The 20,372-nt window shown below is 42.3% G+C and overlaps 1 pseudogene; it reads left to right on the forward strand.

Annotated features, from left to right (window-relative positions):
- Positions 1-1,718: 1,718 nt before the first annotated feature.
- On the forward strand, positions 1,719-3,459 carry LOC106647087 (putative cytochrome P450 6a13; annotated as a pseudogene).
- The last annotated feature ends 16,913 nt before the right edge of the window (positions 3,460-20,372 follow it).

Below are 20,372 nucleotides of genomic sequence, written 5' to 3' on the forward strand. Positions count from 1 at the left end.
ATGATCCGAGTTTTTAAAATTTTATTAAAAAAAAAAAGATAAGTCATAAAATAAATCGAATAAAGAAAACATGAGCGTCACGAAGCGTGGAGGAATATTATGTATAACAGCTGATGTTTGCTACGCTCTTGTGCAACGGGAAATCTTTATTGATTCTACAGACTCGCGCGAGTATCTCGCACGTCTCTCGGGGGGGGGGGGGGGTCAATGCGATATCCCTTTTTTTTTTCTTTTTTTTTTTCCTTCCTTTGCGCACTTCTCTCGAGGCCTCCCTCCAGTTGTCGTATACACACATCGGATTCGCGTATAGGACTACTCCCTGGCGTTTTATGTCCTCGGAGTTTGTGTATAAAAAAAGGGGGGGGGGTAGGGGAGGCTATCGATGTGTTTTGAGAAATTGGCGAAATCTCGCGCTCGTATGCGCGAAAAATCGAGGGGCTTTGCGGCCCCCCCCATTGGAAGGATACGTGAAACTCGATAAAGACGAGTCGAGCACATATCGCTTGGACTCACCCTCGCTGTTTCTTATGAATATTTTTCCCCACCGGCGCGTCTATATATATATTTGTTCCCTGCCTCGGAGTTTTCTTTTGCTCGATGTGCTTGTTCGTAAAACTTTTTTCACGCGCTGTATCGAGATGAAATTTTTCCGCGACAGTTTATGCGTTTCCGTATGGCGATGTGACGGTGATTTGGTATATTTGTGCGTACATACGCGTACGAGCATTGGAGTCTTGGGTTGAACGTTGTAGTAATGAAAAAGCGCGGATATGATTGGACAGAACGTATACAACGGGCAGTTGAAATTACGCCGAAAGCCACAATTAGCTTCGTTGGCTTCTCTGAAGGGCCAGATAATTAGACAATTGAATTTCCGAGGGTGCGGCCACGGGAGGGAGATGATAATATTGGGGAGGGCAAAAAGCTTCGTAAAATCCTAAGTAGAGGCATATTGGCCGACCCCGTGTGACCGCGAGCTTTGGCCTTTCTCCTTTACCCACTGTACCGAACGTATGATGGTGGTTTTCGGCAATTTGAAGATCCCAGTAATCCCCACAATGACCTCCAATTGTGGCATAAACGATGCGATTAAATTTCCCTACTTTTTTTGTTTGTTTACAAAATTCCTGAATCATAATTATCAACAACTCTATTTTTTGTAAACAGTACATCGAGACTAAAAGCCATTGAATGATAATAAAAGTAGAAAATTAAATATTTTTTTGATCATAATTACTAAAGCAGAAGTGATATAATGTTACTGTATAACATTATCCGATCATCGACTTCTTTGTTATATTGTGACTCTCCAGCGCCTCACAGTACCAAGTATGACAGTTTTCGTGCGCTTATCACAAAGTCACGCTTAACTCACCAATGCTCAAATTATAATCAATTAATCAAGTACAAGTAATTTATAGACACTCCTCCGACTGTTTGGTTTCTCGCAGTTTTTGTTCAGAGTCTGTAAGTTAAATGGTGTCATCAAAATACGTACACAATTTTAAATCAAAACGGTAAAAAGAAAAAAAATTTGAATGTCATAAATAACGTTATCTCATGAGCTGATAACCTTCAGACAGACATCGTTGTTTTGGATACTTTTTTAAATCTAATCTTTAGGCTTAGCGACGAGTAAAAGTACACACTTTTTTAAACAATCAACATGTTCGGCTTGATCAGTTTACTTCCTTCCCTTAGTTTTACAGTTTGGTACGATGGAGTGCGGACTTCTCGAGGCCCTAGTCGGACTTACTGTCGTAGTAATAGCTTTGTACTACTATCTAACTTTACACTTTGATTTTTGGAAGCAGCGTAACGTTGCAGGACCAAAACCATCCCATTTTTCGGCAACCTCAAGGATGTCTTTTTTGGAAAAACACACATGGCCTTGCTGACCACACGATTCTACAACGAATATAAAAATGAGCCCATAATCGGTACTTGGGCTTGAATTGGAGTCCTGCACTGATTTTGCGGGATGCAGACATAATCAAGGACGTGCTGATTAAGGACTTTCACGTTTTCTGTGATCGTGGAATTTACATCTCAAAAAAAGATGTACTCGATCATAATCTCGTTGCACTAGAGTATAAGAAGTGGCGACCACTGAGGAACAAGCTTTCACCTGTTTTTACTGGTGAAAAGCTCAAATAAATGTTTTACTTGATGGTGGATTGCGCCGATAACTTTGAAAGGTACATCGAGAAATTTGCGGAAAATTCTGAAATCATAGAGTACCGGGAGCCGTGTGCCAAAATTACCACGCAAGTTATTGGAGAGTGTGTTTTTGGATTGGACACAAAGTCGATTGCTGACGAGAATAGCGAATTTTATAGGTGCGGAAAGCATATACTCGAATCTAGTTTTCATAATACTTTTCGTCGCTGGTTACGAGATTATGTACCTGCTTTGTACGATATGCTGGGACCGTAAAAGTTCAGCACTTCAACGAATTTCTTTGTCGAATGCATGAAAGACACGATCACGTATAGAAAGAAACACAAAGTAAGAAGAAATGATTTCGTCGATCTGTTGATGGACTTGCAAGAGCAGCCGGACCAATTGGGCGATATTGGTAAATCTGGGTAGTTTTTGTTTAGAGCAGTGTGTACATTCTTTTGTTACTTTATTACCGATCTTTATGTTTTCTCGATAATTCAGACTTTAATGACAGATTCCTAACTGGGCAAGCTCTAATTTTTTTTGTTGCTGGTTTTGAAACGTCATCCACCACAAGAAGCCATGTTTTTTACGAGATAGCTCTCAATCAAGAAATTCAAGAAAAACTTCGACAAGATATTAAAGCTCAATTGGAGGAAAATGATGGAAAGTTAACGTATGATTCTATCAAAAGAATACCTTATCTCGATAAAGTGGTCAAAGGTAGGAGTTTATTAGTACTGAGTTCGTTTTGACAAATATTTTTATCGATAAACATGTTATAATTTAATGCGATTTTTAGAGATGCTACGGAAATATCCACCTGTAAGTTTCTTGCCAAGGGTAACATCCAGTGGGTATACGTTTTCTGGGACCAAAGTAACAATACCAAAGGATACAAAAATTTTTATTCCCGTTTGGGCAATACATCACGATCCAGACATTTTCCCTAATCCCGAAAAATTCGATCCCGAGCGATTCAACGAAGAAAACGAAAAAATGAGACATCCCATGAATTACTTGCCGTTTGGCGATGGACCGCACAATTGCATTGGTATTTCTATTAATTTAATTTAACGCCGATAAATTTAACTACATTTTTTATTAAATTGCTTTAATTGCATTTTTTAAGGGTTGCGCTTTGGAAATTATCAAACCAAAACGGGAGTGATAGCGGTCGTAAACAAATGTAAACTTGAAGTGTGCGACAAGACATGCAATCCTTATGTGGTAGCTCCACGAGTGAAGCTTATTGCGCCAATTAATGGGATTCATTTAAAAATTTCAAAATTATAAACATTGTTTTGTACTCTTTAACGAATACATTATTTTTATCCGCAAAAAAATGTTGGCGGCAAACAACTTGAAATTGTATTGACAGACAAAATGCAATGTGATGTTAAAAAGATTTTTAATTTGTGACGAAACAGTTGTTTATCTGCATTTGTCCGTTGCTCGACAATATAAATTTTACTCGTTTACTCAGAAAAATATTGTTGTTACCCAACTTAAGTAAAAATTAATCAAACAAATGGAAATAATTTCTAGGTACGATTGCTCCGGAAGTAAGTAGCGTAGTTTCACCAGTGCAAAAAGTGTAATCAGTGCTAAAATTATTATTTTTTCAGTGACAAAATTTTAAATTATCAAATTTGTAACTCTAGCAATATCCACCCGATTGAGTTAAAATCTTTCAGATATCTTCAAGCTCATGCTTAAACATTACGGATTGCATCCAGATGGATTTTATTCAATGTATAAAATATTCCTGGCACTTATAATATGAAGATCAGAAAAAAAAATATCATTCTGCTGTAACTTTACACGTTGAGATGTTTGTGTAATTTTTTAATTCATTCGTACAAAATTTTTGAAATTACTTTCGATAGAAGTTTGTTCAACATTCCACTGAATAATCCAATCTCAGTGAATTTCTTCAGACTCAACCCCCCGAATAAATAAGTAACGGGTAATGTGCCTTTCGTAAGAAAAATTAAATTTTTAAAATAAAAAAAAATTTGAAAAGTCTTCAGGTAAAAACTAAATAAAAATCCAAGCATAATTTTTCCTAGTACGATTTTTCATGACTAATTTTGGAAAAGTAACGTAGATATATTTAATCTATTATAACTGTACGTGATTTTAAAATTCGGACGTATCGTACGTTAGTCATTAATGACGAATCACACTCGGAAAAAAATAGCTTTATCCATTTCGAGTCGTTAATCAATGAGTTGCAATTTGTGTTCCACATGAAATTTTCACGTATCTTGAAAAAGACACTCACCCGTAACCAACACATATATACGCGCCAGTATTATTTATACACATCCCAGAGAGAGTGCAAATTCAGGAAAAAGGGACGAATAAGTAAAAGTAAGCATCAGAACAGAGGGGAGCGTTGAGAGTCTATATATCTACACATACGACATTATTATACCAACACCGAGTCAACAGAGCTATAGGCGTGTCTCGCATCTGGCGAACGCCGGGCGGCGATTAATTAATCGACGCACAGCCGAGAAACTAACTGCGAGTTAATAAGCAAATTGCCGCGCAATAAACTTCTCGCTTTCCCTGCTCTCCCTCACGTATAATATAGATGTATGTATATACACGTGCGAATTCGCCCGAGCGCGAAAAGAGAGACGCCTGTGCAACGGGTACATACACACGGAGAACAGCCCAAGAATTCCTCACCCTCGGCCGCCTTGCACCCCCAGCCCGAGCCACAGCTGCGGCTTACGCTCCCTTCCCTTAACCATCGCACGCGTGTATATATAGCACGCCCGTACCAAGGGCTCGAGGTTTTTATCAAGGCCAAGGCACCCCTTGCTTGCCGTTACCACCATTGTAATTTAATGTCATTCATCCGCCGGATCGTTTCCTAAGTTATATTCGCCCTTATTAAAATCCGTTAAAAAACGTCTCCTCCGTCAGCCGAGGAGCTCTCCTGCCTTTCGGGGGCGTCGGCGTCATATTGCGCGGACTCGTAAACAAGTTGTCGGCACCCCCCCTCCCAGGGCGAGTCCTTTTTACGCGCGGGCGCCACCTTCGGCGCGGATATATAATCAGACTTTATTATCAAGGTCGCTAATAAAGGCCACGCGTTTGAGAGCAGGCGCGAGGAGCTTCAACCCTTTTCGGGGCTTGCGTTAATTTTGAGATGAATTTTTTTTTTCCCCCCAGCTAATGGACGATGGAGGGGTGGAATTTAATTTTCGACTCTTTGGGCTCTGATTTATGTGGTCGTTTTTCACGAGTCTTCGGCTCTTGAATTTTCGTCATTGTCGTATAGCTCAGAGTTAACAACGCCCCTCTGGTACACAGTCCCCGGTTTTCTTTGCTCGATACACTTGGTCAATTGCGTGGAGTACAAGAATGACGAGTTTATCTTATGTGCTATCAAACTTTAACGCCACCACATAAACTATACCGTAGTCGTATACAACCAAACCAATAATGGCCACTTTGAGATGCTACCGCGAGAGACTTAGCGGCCAGGCGACCAGGAGGATACAAGGTTTTCATGGCTGTTGTTTATAAGCGATGACTTGACTTCAACGACTTGGCCTATCACGTACGGTAGTCCCTGGAGGCTACTTGGATATATGGTTGTATCCGATAAACAGACAAATGTGTGCTAAAAAAAAATAAAAAAAGTTGGAAGGGTACTATTTGACTGGTTTTTCGCATCAATGAATTATTTAGAACAATATTTGCACAAAAAAAAGTGGTCTACGTGACTGGATGCATGTGTGAAATTTTTTTTTTCCAGAAGCTCCCAAACCTTACCTGCAGGCGCGCATATTGGGATTTTTCCAGTATCTATGGGCCCAGAGAGAAAATATGAGCTTAGTGCTAATTTATACTATTGACAGCGAAAGCGTAATGTTCCTACGTATGGCTAATGATAATAGTTTCGGTGAATGAGACAACTCAATAGTACGAGTTTTGCTGCACTCGTCGCGTTATCGAATTTTTCGGGATGAATGGTGCGTGGCAATTGAGTGATTACTTGTAATCATTTAAAAAACGATTATGTGTTAGTTTATCAAGTGTTAATACAATTGACATGACCCTGACAATAACTTTACTTAATTTAAAATAATGTAATCTGTGATATTTTAGACGGGCATTGAAATTCAATGATTGGAATAGCGAAAATAATGAGAGTAGTGCTTTGCGAGTTACCAGGTTTTTTGTCACAGTTGTAATTATTTCTACATACAATTTACATCGAAGTATTTGTAAACATCTTAGCTTAATATAAACATTGGTCATAAGACTGTGGGATTCGTGTACAAAGACTCATTAGCGTTATAACAATTATCTGTGGGTGATAAATAAAGAAAAAAAAACGTTAGCTAGAGACATGTCACTAATCGGGGATAGTAATTTGGAAAAAAGAGGGAAGTTGTCGAATGACAGGCCAAAAAAAACAGTTTTAGAAAGCTGATGAAAAAAAATCTTTATGTTTTGACGTGGAAAAAACGCCTTGGAATAATTTCTAAAAAGTAGGACTGTTGAAGAGACAAAAAAAAAATGTTTATTATTGTAAACCGGAATGTAACAGTCATTCAAAACTTGCGTACGAACATCTGATGAATCAACTACTTAACTGAGACTTTCACTGCTTTTAGAAACTTCACTTTTATTTGGAAGATTATGATATCGTGGTATTTTCTTGGAATGAGAAATCATTGTCCGATTATGATATTAAAAATAAATTGAGTAGTACATTGAGTTTTACTATCATTACAAGTACGTCTAATGTATAAATACGACTAAGTGGATATTGTATTCATTTCGGAATCAAACGTCGAAGAAGTAACTTGATAAACCCAATATGTTGGTGCTGTGGAACACGATTACAATTATTCTACTTATTTTCTATTCCATAAACGCAGGTAAAATTTTATTGATTTAAAGTAAATTAAGGTTGTTACTCGTTTCAAAATATTTACATATTCGTACTTTTTTTTACTTACAGTTCTTGCATTAAAATGTTACCAATGCGATGGTGACGTAGAATGTGCGAAGCAAACTCGAGTGCTATTCCCAAAAGAATGTGACGACAATATTCTAAACAATACAATGGAATGGCGTTGCATGTCAGTAAAATTAATAACAAGTAAGTTTAATCATGAAAAATCCTCTGGCTTTGTTGTACCAATAACAATGATTTTAAAGTACATGTCTATTTGTTATTTATAGAAAACAAAACCGTGGAAACAATCTCGAGATCATGTACGGTTAAAAACATTTGCAAGGAAAACTTGAGTATTATAAAAAATCCGAGGAACAATGAAATTTACACTGTAATCGAATGTTGCGACACCAATTATTGCAACGTCTCACCATATTTTAAATATTTAAATTTCTTCAAGTTCAATATCAATTATTTCTTTAATTTTTTTTCACACGTAAAAGATAACGTGAATGAATTTTCATAAGTTTCATTAAAATGTACGCCCACGATCAGGGCTTTTACAAGATATATAAATAAATACGCCATTTAAACATATCCAATGTGTGACTTTATCTACGTTAATTCAATCATCAGCTTAACGTGCGTCTTTTTAATTGTAATTGTGTTCTATTAAACATAACACTTTTCGCCCCAACCAAAAAATATATAAGGCAACAAAAAAAAAAAAAAAAAAGATTCCGTAATCACCTAATTCAGTCAACCAAATTATCATTCAGCCAGCAGTGCTGGTCCCTCGGCACGGCCAATCAATCCACCTGACAAAACGTACAATGGAGCATCATTGTATACATCAACTGGGCGATGGATTTAATCAACATCGTCAATAACATCGAAAGGATCTATACGGTACAGACATCCATGTATGGTATACATAAGTAAACACACGTGTGCCCACCCATCGGGGATATGGGCAATAACAGTCGAGGCTCTCCTTTGCTCGAGGACGATACTTCATGCAAATCCTTTAATATCCGTTGATGAAGCCGCTCCCTTCGCCACCACTCACATCCACGAGTCCCCCGGGACTGTCACGCTGGGAGCCACACACGTATACGCGCGTGCTCCCTCGCTCTCTTCTCTCCTTTCATCTTCCTGGATTCCAGAGGCCACCCAGACATATATATACAACCACTATACTACACCACGCGCGCCGGACACTGCAGTTGACACTCGTAAGGAATGACAGTTCTTCTTCCTCCGTCGTCACAATATCATCTCGTCTTCCCTCCGCGCGTCGTCCGTCTTCTTCATCGTTCGCGGCGTCTTGGCCGCATTTATTTCAACGTGCCAACTCACGTTTCATTACATTCGTATACACGTGCCATTCCCTACGGCAATGACTTCTCTGTTTTTAATGACGAAAAAAAAAAAAAAAAAAAAAAAAGGAAGAAAATAACGGGATGAAAAAGAGAGAGAGAGAGAGCTTTCGGGAGAATTAATGGCCACAGTGTCATTGCCAATGATGTTCGCTGATCGCGAACGCCCGTGCTCGACACGAGGTTCGTATGTACGTGTTGACGGGGTGAGCTTTTCGCTGCACCACAACGACGGCTTTTGCATCTGTCACTGCAACGATTATAAACACACGCGCTCGGGTTTTTTTTTTTTTTTTTTTTTTTTTCCAGGGATGTACTGCAACGGGAAAGTGCGTGGGATTTACGCCGCTGGCGTGATATAAATCTCGTTGCGATATAACGTCGGTACGTCATACATCGAACAAATTCGGGAGTTGTGTGACTTTGGTTTTTTTTTTTTTTTCCGGTGACGCGTAATTGTACAAATCCTTGTTGTATTCGATATGAAAATAAATGTTGGGACACTTTTAACACAGAAATAAAATTGAACTGTAGACAGGGGAAAGGGCAAGACGAATTAACGAGGTGGCAAGTATGTAACGAGGGATGTAATTAATTAGAGCACCGTTTGGGCCGTGTGTCGTCAACGACCACCAAGACCAGAGTGTGATATATGTACCACGGGGGAGAGAAGCTACAACTATGGGATTTACACTTGGTGAGAGTAACGTCATACAACGTATATGTAAAGTATACACCCTCGTCCACGAGTATGGGTACACTCGTTTTGCATGAAGCTCCGAGTAGCTCTTCGGTATCGATGTACCATTAGCTGATATTGGACTGTGTATACAAAGTTATGACGAAAGCATGAGCAACAAAACAAAAGTTTCTTTTTTTTAACGTACATCGATTTTCCGAGGTAAGAGACGCTGAGACGGGATGAAGCCAATATTGTCGAGCTCGAGCACTCGGTCATTATTTACAGGCCATCGAAGAAATAATTACGAATCTCCCCCTCGGCGCATGTACGGGGAGCCGAATATCTCCGATGGATTTCCAAGAGTCATCAAATCCAGGCTTTTCCTTCCCGTGTGTATATGTATAAGCCCGCAAACTTTGCTCGAGCCGACGAAAACGAGGAACCATGACGGTGGATGTATTGTTCGTACCCTCGTGTATATATATATATATATATATATATATTGTTACACAGTAACCATTGGTCGCACTTTATTGATACACTCGATAACATTTGTCAACGTCATATTTCACGTGGAGGCACCACAGTAAAATTTGTAAAAAAATTTTCATCCCAACAACATTTTTACACCCATATCTCGCAACATCTTACGTATGTATTATCTACAATTATATCCAAGGCCGAGAGGCAAAACACTAGGGTATGCGGTAATGAAGGTCCGGAAGCACCTCATGAATTTCAGTTTCAATTATTATTCGTTGTCTCCGAGGACCACTCCACGCGAGACCCCCCCTCCCACAAAACATAATATGAAATGATAATAATAATAATAAAAAAAAAGGCCAAAGGAAGAAACACGCACACGTACAGCGTAATACACGCGGGAGCGAGGCCCGAGCTAAGAGAAAAAAATGACGAAGGAGGAACGCGAGCACTGGGGGGGGGGAGGGAGGAATGTTAGGTCGTAAAGAAAGAAAAATCTTGCAAATGTAATGCAACGAGTCCAAGGAGGAGAGAAGCCCGAGGGTGGGTGAGAAAAGCCAAACGGGGGGGAGGGGGTGTAGGCTCTCGTGAGGCTTAAATAAAGATAACCGAGGCTTAGGTCTTGATATCACGCTGAGCGGCCCGGCTTGACTCGGCGAAATCAATTTATTCTCCCGGCGAGAGAGGCTTTTCCTCCTTTCTGGAACAGAAGAGGCCTGCTCTCGTATTGTACACGCGTGCACGAGTGCGTATACACGAGTATAGCCATTTGTGACCTAATACCGAGGGGTGGCTAGTGTACGGAGGGGGTGGGAGGTATCGCACTTGGCACCAGCTATGGCTACATCTGGTGAGTCGACGAGAGGCTGTCGAGGCTCTTTCGGTTTTAATTAGAGAAGGTCGACGCTAATTGTAACGGAGTAATATTATTTCAGCGAGGACGAGGTGTTTTGCAAAAATTGAGGGAGAGAGAGGGGTGGGAGGGAATGAAGGGAGCTCGAGTAAGCCGATTTTCAAGAGAGAGAGAGAGAACGAGTGAAAGAGGCGGAAGGAAAACGAGGGGTGGGCTTACTTTTTTAAATGCAAGATACGCGCTTAAACTTTGGCCGTGATTACATATAAATGAGTTCTTGGGAGCGCCGGCGGAAGCTGCCCGGGCACGCGAGGGGCAGTGGTTAATTTGGTTTTTTAAATGAAAATTTTCCCTCGTTCCCTCGTTACTCGCTGCTGTGTGGACTCTCGAGGAGTATATAAATATCACATGGTTAAATTTCTCGATTTAAATAATGGAAAAAAAAAAAAAAAAAAAAAAAGACTTTTCTTGAACCACGTATTTTGTTTATAAGTTTTGTCATTGCAAAGAGCGTTTCGACTTGTCCAATTACACTTTATGTGTACACGTAGGAGAAATTAAAGATTCATTTTGAGCCAATTTTGCATTCGCCTACGAGATCAAAATACTCTACCTACTGTACCACCGTCAGCACATAATATGTATGGGTAGTATTGTTGGTACCTGAAATTTTCAGATATAGATGAAACTTTCATTTTTACGTGAAAATACCTTGGCTGCAGTTTTTTGGAGCTACTATGTCCGAGTAAAAAGTTACGAAAATTTTTATTTTTATAAGTCAAACACATTGATTGTGGAAAATCACGTATTTTTCCAGATTTATTGCGGATTAAAATATGATTAATTACCAATCCATACCGATCAAATCTGAAAAAAAAGACAGGAACGAAAAGTGAATGTTTAAGGTGAGTATATAGTTGAAGCACTCAAATGTAGCGATACGAAATTGAGGGAAAGTCTACAATACGTGCCTCTTCCTAATTAAATTTGTTTCCAATCGTTTTCTTGTGTAACGAGTGTAAGCTATATACATTTTCTTATTATTGTTCATTGATAACCATTCAAGTATTGGAAATTTTAACGTAATAATTTTGATACTCATTTTCAACCAAAGTTATACACTCGACTTTAGCGAGGTACCGGCATCCCTACTTCAAATTCGCACTACTTCGATACGATGTACCAAGAAATTTTTCTCATCAAAGCGACGTAAAATAAAGCTCAGACGAGACTCTGACGAGCAAAAACAAGGCTAGCAAGAGCATAGGACTGCCAAGGCAGGGGGTGGTCCTATAAACACGGGAGTCGAGAAAATTACCTCAACAGCAGTTGTCCAAATCGCGCTCTCAACCACTCTGCATACAATCATCAAGCCATAGCGTACAATATAGCATATACAGTAGAGCACAGCAATGGCCAGCCAGCAGCACATCGGAGCAGAACGGTTTACTCTCTCCTCCGTACACCAGCAGCGGCTCTCTAAGCTTTTATCTCTCCTTCTCACTTACACCAACCTCCCCGCCCCTCCGACGCTCTCCTTTTTTTTTTTTTGTTCATTCCGCTCCTTCACGCTTCTCTCCCCCTCGGCACACCCCGTCTCTCTCTCCTACTCGCGAATAATGTCGGGACTCGGTTGTCCTGCCCCGAGAAAAAGGAGAGAGAAGAAGCACCAGCTACTACACTGCCGGGGAGATATCACTATCCCGCTAATCCCGGGACTCCCCGTACACTCGGAGCCCTGCACTCTCCTTTCTCCTCGAGGATAAAATCCCTGAGCAAACCTCCTTTTCCCGGCTTTTTCTCGCCCTCTCTCCACCCCCCCACCCCCTTTTTTCCACCGACTGCAACTGCTGCTACTCCTCGTCTTTTCCTTGCTCGACGCGACTAAGAAAAGCCACTTCCTCCCTCACCGACCCTCTCACCCTCTTCAAGGGGTTGGTTGGTTGGCCGGGTGTTTCTAACGCGCAGGGGGGGGGGACTAGGGATCGCTCAATTCAAGTCCGCGCGCGTGCGATGGAATCGCTGTAAAGACGTCAGAATCAGCGCCCCGCGGCATAAAAGGTCTAATTCGATGATAATTTCCGTACATTACTCTCGGGAAAAATTTACAATTTTATCCCGCGCCGCGGATTAGATGGCCTTTCGTTGGTTTTGCAAACTGAAATGGGGGTGGAAAAACGGGGGGAGGGAGAGGAGAGAGAAGGGAAGAAGTATGGGACAAATAATAGGGGATCCGGGGAGTGGTGTGTTATTGTGTGTACGTGAGTGTGGAGGGAAAAGATGTCGGGCGATTCGATTGACCGGAACCGGTAATCCTCGGCCGGCATACGGGACACGAGAAGGGGATCAGGAGTCGGGAGCTCAAGGAGCAAACGGAGCCGGAGATACATATACGGCGGGGAAAGAGTACACCAATATGGACTCGCGTCGTCTCGGCCGGTCAATCGGATTTTGCGCTCCTGCTGACCCCTCGAATACGTTTTTATACACATCTACGTCTGCGATCTCTTTGGCTCTGTTCCCGGGGTATTGGACATTTTTTTCCTTTTTATTCCCTCTCCTTTTCTTGGACACGCTTTTCTTTTCGGTATCTCCGAAAGGGACATTGTGCGATTTTCCGTGGGAGGCATGTGGGGATTAGACTGACACTCTTTCCCTCTGATAAGGTCAATAACCAATTTTTCTTTTTTTTTTTTTTTTTTTTTTTTTAAGGCAAAAGAGTTTTGTACGCACGAACGTCCTGTACATGGATTTGTACCATAAAGGTAACAAGTAGTTACAGATTTATGCCACATTTTATATATGCCATAATGTTTTTGATGGACGTCGTTTCCAGTAAATGCATGGATAGTGATAGGAGATGGTTATCGAGAGATTTAATTGTACCCTCGATGCTATTTCATTTGTGTGCCCCAAAACCTATTTTTGAAGAATGTATGTTGTGCCAATTATTTTGTCGTGTTGTACAGCTCCATATTACAAAATAGGATTTAGGAAACATGTATTATATTTATAATATGTCAGTCGAGTGTACGTCAATAACAAAAATATCGTCCCAAAGAGACGTTTTGTGGAATCCGTTGGCATATGGATTTAGTTGAAAATTTTAGTGCTTGCAGATGTATTTCTACCGTAGCAAAAGCGTATACAAATTTTTTTTCCCCTCACCCTCGATGCACTCGATTATTTCACGCGATTTTTATCCATGTTGATACACATGTCCGATCCCTCAATCCTCCATCACGTCTAATATTTAATAGCGTATTCCGGAAATGACATCAGTCGGAATGAAAAAAATGAATAAAGAAGAAAATCCGAAGGAACATAATAGAATGGGGTGTGAAATAAAGATGCGCCAGAGGAGAGCGAAATCCATTTTATTCACGAGCCAAGCTCGGGACGCTCTGACTACGCAACGTATTTCAAGCCACTGTAAGAGATCACGGACGTAAAATGACGTGCAGCTGTAGAAAAAAAGGAGGAAAAGGTCACTCCGAGTTGCTACTCTTTCTCTCTCTCTTTTCATTATTAAAGCCGTCACGAAGCACGAATCAATGTTCGATGCGAGGTCAGCATGAGTATTTTCTTGACTGTACGTGGAACTGCGGTAACGATGTGGATGACAGAATTTGCCCCATGTCATCTTAGAGACACCGTCTGGATGGTTTGGGGGACTTCTGCTGCACCGAGAGAAATAAATTACAATAATTGCCCCGCCATTCAAAGACTTTTTATTATTTCTGATATGATATTTTTTACCGTTTGTAGGATAATTCTTACTGCGCACAAGAGTAATATTCATCACAAGTACAGTTATTTATTTTGTACCGAAGAAATATAAATGTCCCGTCATTGAACGGTAAAAATTAGATTGCCAAAAGTAATTTTTACAATTTTGTAAACGCGTAAATCCAAAATAATTCAAGTGTAGTTGAAATTGATACATTTTTTTTTAAAAACACGATCGTAGTAGTGATAAAAGCATTCTACAAACAACCAAACCGATCAGCTACATCATTATGAAAATTTTTTTTTTTAAAGCGTAAGCACATGTAAAAATGTATAAAAACATCCTTGGATCTACAGCGTCGAGGAGAGTGCACGTCACAAGTAGGCCGAAGTACACATTTGTTTCGATAAAAAAAATATGCAATCCACCAATAATCCAAATTCCACCCCTGGAGTTCGGCGATTACACAAAAGCGCATCACGGAAAGCCAAGTTATCCAGCGATTCTCATTATGCCGGGGGAAGAATGCCAGCGAGTACAACGGGCGACAAGCGCGCATACAAGCTCACGCTACACCTACCAGAGCCGGAGAGGCGAGAACGGAGTTGACAACGCGCAAAATACCAGAAGCACCGACGCTCTCTTTATCTCCTGTTATGTACGCATATATATATACCGATCTCTCTCTCTTTTCTCCACATGCCTAGAGTTCGCATTGTCGTCGCCGAGGAGGGCCATAGCATTCGTTATCCTTTGAATCCTTCGTCGGCCCAACCCACTGCCGCGCGGCGCCCATTATTTATTCCGTTCTTATTTTTTGTCACTTGAACGCGCGGACACCCCCACCCCCCTTTCTCGTGGGGTTAGTAGCAAACGGACATAAGTCAGAGGGCACGAGCGGTGCTTCTGTCATTTTTATCGCCCTGAATTAAGAAGGTGGAGCAGCCACCGACGCCCCCGCGCCACTATGTCTTTTTTCCAACCCTTTCGCGATTCCTCCCCCTTTCTATTTACCATCGGGGATCGCCGGGGCTTTTTAATTTTCTTCCCATTAACTCCCGGTACCATCAGCGGAAATCTGTACGTGGATCTACCTTAATTTTCAATTGTGTAGAACAATAAGACTTCCTCTAGCTCTCACGTACGGGCCAGTGGTGCGAGAAAGAAAATCTTGCCGAATCGGCACTTTCCTATCTTATTTTGATTTCTCGTACACCCCCGCAGTAGTGGCTCGGTGGTCCGAGGACCATCGGGACCTCTCGAGTGGCTGCACATAATGTAATGTAGAGTTTCCGCGCCTTGTGAGCGACTGTAACGGCTCGGGCTGTTTGCCACGGCGAGTGCATGGGCTTGCGGTGTGATTTACGGCGCCGAGCTGTCTTTTTTTATGTATATATACGTACACTTTGCGCCCCGAGCGGTTATGTTACACGGTTATGGAGGACTTTTCGCTGGAGAAACGAAAATTCGTCGACTCGTTTGCCACCACTTGTTCTCCCTTGCGCTACGAAATTGTTGATTCACAGCAATGATTCTTTTTTGCCCGTTTTTGTTTTTTTTTTTTTTTTTTCATGTCGAATACCAATGAGCCCGTTTGCTCGCAACACGGGAGAGATGTGGAAAATCAAAGCGAGGCGTACACGGTCTCACGTTCGTCGTATCTTGGCCAAACACGATCATCCATAGGTCACGGGGAGAAGGGAGATAAAAGAATCACTTAATATCAGCTCAAACTCCCCTCGCGCACGTTATCTGATGTATGTATATATTCGCCGTAAAAAGAAAAAGAAGGGAAATCGAAGAAGGAAAAAAAGTGTCCTCGGCAAATAATCCTCGACTCGCCCCTTATATATTTCAGGCTTTTCCCGGGGATGGAGCAAACACTACTCCTCCCCCCTGTTTCTCCGTCACGCGCATATTTGCACGTACACCTTCTATTCACCCCCACGCCCATACGTAATAGACACTGTCCGAAAATACGTATATACGAGCTTATGAATTTTGTAACAACTCGCACACCGTGTGTTAACCTCAAGTGCATTGGTTGATTTCTACCACGAATTGTGTTTCTTCCTCCCGACTTTTTCGTCATGCTATACACACACACACTCGAGCATCAAAAGGGCCCATTGTCCCGCGGAAACAAAGTCAACGCCTGTAAATGAAGGACGCGCGCGTGCCTCCCGCGCACATTACGATATCGGAATAATCGTCCGTCGAATCGTCGCGCTTGGAATATTCACGCGTGCACATTATACAATATGTGGAGAAGGGGTGGCGCGGGCACACAGTAGCTAATCCGACAGCGGTAACAATGGATCGTGCCACGAGCGCGTGTGTTGTGTCATATACGTGTGTACGGACAATCGTCCAAGGGAGCCACCACCGCACCCGAGTGCATATTCGGCGCCTCGAAATCCCTTTCGGAGCTTCCTTTTCTCTGTTCGGTTGTCGCTCGCGCGCGTGTGTGTGCGCGCATGCTAATCGTCTCCCGACGAGGGCCTTTTTTTTTCTCTTCCTTTGCGTGGCTCAGAAACGAAAAACGGGATGTTGGCTGTTTTGTTGTTGGCAGTGGATGACGCGCCGCTTTCTCCGCACTGCATACGAAAATTTCTTTCTTTTTTGTTTTGTCGCTCATATTATGCTGTTGTATACACGGCGCGTGGATCGTCACTTGCGTATAAATATCTCTTTTTGATCGTCGTGCACGTACAGTACGAGGAAAACTCGATGCCCAGTTGGTGGTTCGTCCATGGTCTGATGATTCGTTAATTTTTTACGGAAAAGTGGGACTCCGAGTATGTACAACGAAGCTTCAACAACATTTGAATTTACTTTCAGGTTGAGGGTGTGATCCAAATAATTTAATTTTAGTATTATTCATTTAACTTTTCCAATGAAACGTCCAATGAACGAGGTAGGAGTAGAAAACAGTGTTTCATCCTGACCAAAAGAGAAACGAGCCGTAACACACTTAGCTCGAACGATCGGTAACCACCAGCAGCATCAGTATAGAATCAGCTTTGCTCATTTTTTCCTCGTCATTCGTCCCCTTTAGTCTCCTGTTCGTTGTCGACAACAGCGTCGAAATGAACATCAACCGGGTCGCGCGTACAATAACCCCCCCGTGACAGTAGCGTCAGCGACGTCATTGTGCGTTTATAGCATACAGTGTCGCCTCCTCCCGCGTTTGCGAGAGACTTAATCGGATTAGGCTCGAAGCGCTAAAAAGACCAAACGCCCAAATCGCATTTATATATTAGCCTCGTGAATGAGTCGTAAATATTTGTGCTGTCAAACTGTTTTTTTTTTTTTCCCTCCCAAACTCGCGTGTGTGTCCTCGCGCCGAGGACCACGCGTTATACAAAGCATCATCGAGGAAAGCAAATGGTACACTAATCGCCACGTTTTTTTTTTCCCTATTGCACAGGATCTGGTTAGTTTTTCAGAGCTATGTATATATACTATTGTTGGACGTTTACGAATGAGCATAAAAATATATAATACAATCGCCTACAAATGATTTTCTCGCATGTCCTGATGCGGACAGGAGAGGAGCTGTATGTTCATCTCGTGCACTGCGCGTCATTTTTTGTATACCCATCGCGTAAGTTCAGAAAGTAAGTAAAAGCGTATACGCGAACGACAAGGGAACGTAAGTGTATAACAACGTGGCGAAAAACCCACACATATATACAAGGTTCGGAGTAGAGGGAAGGTGACGTCGGGACCATAACTTACACGGGGAGGGAAAAAGAAAGAGAGTCGCTCGTGTGTCGTACAAACTCGAGTCGTATAGTCGCTAAACAGAAACACTACATAGCCGGGAGCAGCTCGAGGGGTGGGACACACAGAAGGAAGGAAACAAGAGTTCGCTCGGCATCGCGCGTCTATACATATACAGCTATACACGGCTCGATACACGGCGCATAAAAGACTCGACACTCCGTAATAATAAAGTCCACCCTATGAGTATAAGTATACGGAGAGAGAGAGGGGGAAGGGTGGAAGGCTCCTTCTTTCGCAGCTTGCGAGTGTATGGCGGGGTGGAGGAGGGAAAAGAAAGGCTCGTCGGCGTTACTGCCAACCAATTTACTTTGTTCCCGAACTTTATTAATTTTTCCTCGGTCTTTGGGGGGAGGAGAGCTCGCTGGTTATACGCCAACCAGAGACGGGTAAAGGGGTTGGGGGGGGGAGAGAGTAAGGGAAGGAAGTGGTTAAATAGGCTGAGAGCGCGATGGAAGTTGAGAGTTGCCGATCGGAGAAAGGGGTAAAAGGGGACGAAAGATGAATGAGGAATAAAGTGGGGGGGTGAAAAGCTTTTCTTCTTTCTTCGCGCACTATGGAGGTGGGGGGTGGGGGACATTTTTTAAATCTGTCTGCGCGGTGTCGAACCACCACCGGCACCTATAGCTACAGCAAAACTTTATTATTAGCGACAGACTACTCGGATGGGGTGTCGTTGCAATGCTGGTGAAACAGCTGCTTCTGCTTGGTAGTAATATCAAGTGAATCGTGATTGTGGAAAAATTTTTAGCTGGGGGGGAAGAAAAAAAAACCACCTTGGAATTTTTTGGTCGTCTCCGCGTCTCGTAGTCACTTTGGCATGAAATTGCACCCCGACGCATGCATAAGCCTCCTCGCCCGTGAAGATGGACAAGGCCGTGCCTTTATAAACTCATTTGCAGCTCGGACGATCTCGCTGCCAGACGGGCATGAGGGAAAGGTGACGAGGGGGAGGGGGAGAAAAAAAAAGGAAGAAAGGAAAAAGTTGGGCGAGAGGGAGGAGACTCGCGACGCGGGCAGTGATTGATGCGCCGCTAGTTCTTAAGGGCCCCCCTCCTCGTTGGCTGGGAATAATTATATCAGGGGGTGGTTGTTGGGAGCACGGAGCTCGGGGGTGTTGACTTTTTTTCTCTTGATCCTCATTTTTCCTTCGGGGGGAGGGGGCGTTGAATATTGCGGTGGTGTTCGATGCGCGCCACCTTTTTTTTCATCATCATCGTATTTTCGTGGTCGGTGTACCGTCGCTCTCTCTCTCTTGTGCTTCCCCGTATCGATCGGCGAAATTGTTAAGTACAGGTACGTAAGTATATACTTTTATTTTCCACCGAGAGATTTTCGCGCGACTCCTTGGAAAAGAGAGGGAGCGGATTATAAAAATTTAAAAATCACGACTCTCAATCCCCTTCGTTCGACGTGCAATGGTCGCGATCGGGCGCGCAGCACCCAGCCAAACTGAGAAAAAGATTAGCGCGCGTCGTTCAATCACTCTCCTGCCGATAGTCCGGCTGTATAGGTACACGTATGTGCGCTGCCGCTGATGCTACTCCCGAAGCACGAACCCTCTGTCTCTCTGTTTGCTTCTTTTTTTTTTTGCTCGATGCGTATACGCGCCATTCGCTCGCGTGACAGTGGCCATTGTGCGTTTTTCCCGTCCTCTTGCCCCTTGGAAAAAAAAAAAAAAAGAGGGAGCACACAAGTGGCCAACGACTATCGCCCGAGCGCACATTTCAGAGCGAGCACTCGCTGGGTACATGTATACGAGTGCCACGATCGTTCGCGTATAAGCGAGCCTTCCTTGTTTTTTATTCCGCGTTCGTAGGGCTGCGTGTGCACTTTCTTTCTACTCTTTTTCTCTGGCGTATATAGTAGTAGCCATTTTCTGAGCGACGAATGTCCTCTTGCCACGCGCAAGCCTTTCTTTTACAACTGAATTGCGCTTGCATAGGCGTACTCATTTTTTTTTTTTTTTTTTCCATGTACACTGCTTTGCATGATGCTTGTAAATAAATGTGCAAGTCTAATGGTTTGAAGTTATTGTCCAGGCGTCTACACCTGTGGACGAGAGAAAGACAAACGACAGCTATATTGACTCCTCGTGCAGAAAAGTGCAATAAATGAATTAAACAAATTCGAGGATCCTCAAGTTCGAATTTGACATCGTAAATTTTTAGAAAAAAGAAGCCACCTAAATTGAGCAATCATTTCAAAGATAACCCTTGTTCACAGGATAAAATAAAAATAGTTGGTTTATAACTCGAGTGAATATATTTTTTACCCCTAACATGTACATTTTCGTCCTCCAGAGACTCCAGATCACTCGGTCATAATCCGATGAAACAAAAAAAAGTAAAGGATGGAAAAAAAAT

This window comes from Copidosoma floridanum, unplaced genomic scaffold (assembly GCF_036245765.1).
Source record: "Copidosoma floridanum isolate Cflo_tuat_1 unplaced genomic scaffold, Cflo_Japanese_pri ptg000006l, whole genome shotgun sequence".
NCBI classification, from domain to species: domain Eukaryota; kingdom Metazoa; phylum Arthropoda; class Insecta; order Hymenoptera; family Encyrtidae; genus Copidosoma; species Copidosoma floridanum.